The 2,711-nt window shown below is 41.6% G+C and overlaps 1 non-coding gene across 1 annotated transcript; it reads right to left on the bottom strand.

Annotated features, from left to right (window-relative positions):
- Nucleotides 1–855: 855 nt before the first annotated feature.
- LOC130978546 (small nucleolar RNA R71) lies at nt 856–963 on the bottom strand. Its single transcript, XR_009086171.1, has one exon. It is a non-coding gene; the product is annotated as a small nucleolar RNA R71 (small nucleolar RNA).
- Between the last annotated feature and the right edge of the window lie 1,748 nt (nt 964–2,711).

Here is a 2,711-nt window from a genome sequence, read left to right as displayed (position 1 = left end):
TTGATTTCTAATTTCAAAATCTTTTTCAAAAATCACTTGATTTCTTTTCCACTTTCATTTTCGAAAATCAAGTAGTGTTTTTCAAAAATATTTTCAAAATCCTTTACTTAATTTTCGAAAATTACTTCCCTTCTTCTCACATCCTTCTATTTATGGACTAACACTATTCCTTAATGCAAAATTCGAACTCTATCTTCTTTGATAAGTTCGAATTTTCCACTTCTGTCTTCTATTTTTTCTTTTCTTCTGACACCTCAAGGAATCTCTATACTGTGACATAGAGGATTCCACATTTTTTGTTCTCTTCTCTTTCATATGAGCAGGAGCAGAGACAAAGGCATTCTTGTTGAAGCTGACCCTGAACCTGAAAGGACCTTGAAGCGAAAGCTAAGAGAAGCTAAGGCACAACTCTCTGTAGAGGACCTAACAAAAATCTTCAAAGAAGAAGACATGGCAGCCGAAAACAACAACAATGCCAACAATGCAAGGAAGGTGCTAGGTGACTTTACTGCACCTACTCCCGACTTCTATGGGAGAAGCATCTCTATTCCTGCCATTGGAGCAAACAACTTTGAGCTTAAGCCTCAATTAGTTTCTCTAATGCAACAGAATTGCAAGTTCCATGGACTTCCATTGGAAGATCCTCATCAGTTCTTAGCTGAATTCTTGCAAATCTGTGACACTGTCAAGACTAATGGGGTTGACCCTGAGGTCTACAGACTTATGCTATTCCCTTTTGCTGTAAGAGACAGAGCTAGGACATGGTTGGACTCTCAACCTAAAGAAAGCTTGGACTCTTGGGAAAAGCTAGTCAATGCCTTCTTGGCAAAGTTCTTTCCACCTCAAAAATTGAGTAAGCTTAGAGTGGAAGTCTAAACCTTCAGACAGAAGGATGGAGAATCCCTCTATGAAGCTTGGGAAAGATACAAACAATTGATCAGAAAATGTCCGTCTGACATGCTTTCTGAATGGAGCATCATAGGTATTTTCTATGATGGTCTCTCTGAACTATCCAAGATGTCTTTGGATAGCTCTGCTGGAGGATCTCTTCATCTGAAGAAGACGCCTACAGAAGCTCAAGAGCTGATTGAAATGGTTGCAAATAACCAATTCATGTACACTTCTGAAAGGAATCCTGTGAACAATGGGACAAATCAGAAGAAAGGAGTTCTTGAGATTGATGCTCCGAATGCCATTCTGGCTCAGAACAAGATATTGACTCAACAAGTCAATTTGATTTCTCAAAGTCTGTCTGGAATGCAAAATGCACCAAGCAGTACTAAGGATGCTTCATCTGAAGAAGAAGCCTATGATCCTGAGAACCCTTCAATGGAAGAGGTGAATTACCTAGGAGAATCCTATGGAAACACCTATAATTCTTCATGGAGAAATCACCCAAATTTCTCATGGAAGAATCAAGAAAGACCTCAACAAGGTTTTAACAACAATAATGGTGGAAGAAACAGGTTTAGCAATGGCAAGCCTTTTCCATCATCTTCTCAGCAACAGACAGAGAATTCTAAGCAGAACCCCTCTGACTTAGCAACTATGGTCTCTGATCTAATCAAAACCACTCAAAGTTTCATGACTGAAACAAGGTCCTCCATTAGGAATTTGGAGGCACAAGTGGGACAGCTGAGCAAGAAAGTTACTGAACTCCCTCCTAGTACTCTCCCAAGCAATACAGAAGAGAATCCAAAAGGAGAGTGCAAGGCCATCAACATGGCAGAATTTGAAGAGGAAGGAGAGGAAGTGAACGCCACTGAGGAAGACCTCAGTGGGGGTGCACTGACCTCCATTGAGTTCCCCAATGAGGAACCATGGGAATCTGAAGCTCAAAATGAGATCATAGAAATTCCATTGGACTTACTTCTGCCTTTCATGAGCTCTGATGAGTATTCTTCCTCGGAAGAGGATGAGTATGTCACTGAAGAGCAAGTTGCTAAATACCTTGGAGCAATCATGAAGCTAAATGACAAGTTATTTGGAAATGAGACTTGGGAGAATGAACCTCCTTTGCTCACCAAAGAACTGGATGACTTGTCTAGGCAAAAATTACCTCAAAAGAGACAAGATCCTGGGAAGTTTTCAATACCTTGTACCATAGGCACCATGACCTTCAAGAAGGCTCTGTGTGACTTAGGGTCAAGTGTAAACCTCATGCCTCTCTCTGTAATGGAGAAGCTAGGGATTTTTGAGGTGCAAGCTGCAAGAATCTCATTAGAGATGGCAGACAACTCAAGAAAACAGGCTCATGGACATGTAGAGGATGTCTTGGTGAAGATTGAAAACCATTACATCCCTGCTGATTTCATAGTCCTAGAGACTGGGAAGTGCATGGATGAAACCATCATCCTTGGCAGACCCTTCCTAGCCACAGCAAAGGCTGTGATTGATGTTGATAGAGGCGAACTGATCATTCAAGTGAATGAAGAATCCTTTGTGTTTAAGGCTCAAGGATGTCCCTCTGTCACCATGGAGAGGAAGCATGAAGAGCTTCTCTCAAATCAGAGTCAAACAGAGCCCCCACAGTCAAACTTTAAGTTTGGTGTTGGGAGGCCACAACCAAACTCTAAGTTTGGTGTTGAACCCCCACATTCAAACTCTAAGTTTGGTGTTGGGAGGTTCCAACATTGCTCTGAGAAAATGTGAGGCTCCATGAGAGCCCTCTGTCAAGCTACTGACATTAAAGAAGCGCTTGTTGGGAGGCA

Source organism: Arachis stenosperma, chromosome 4, assembly GCF_014773155.1.
Source record: "Arachis stenosperma cultivar V10309 chromosome 4, arast.V10309.gnm1.PFL2, whole genome shotgun sequence".
Taxonomy (NCBI): Eukaryota; Viridiplantae; Streptophyta; class Magnoliopsida; order Fabales; family Fabaceae; genus Arachis; species Arachis stenosperma.
This window is presented reverse-complemented; position numbering and strand designations above follow the sequence as displayed.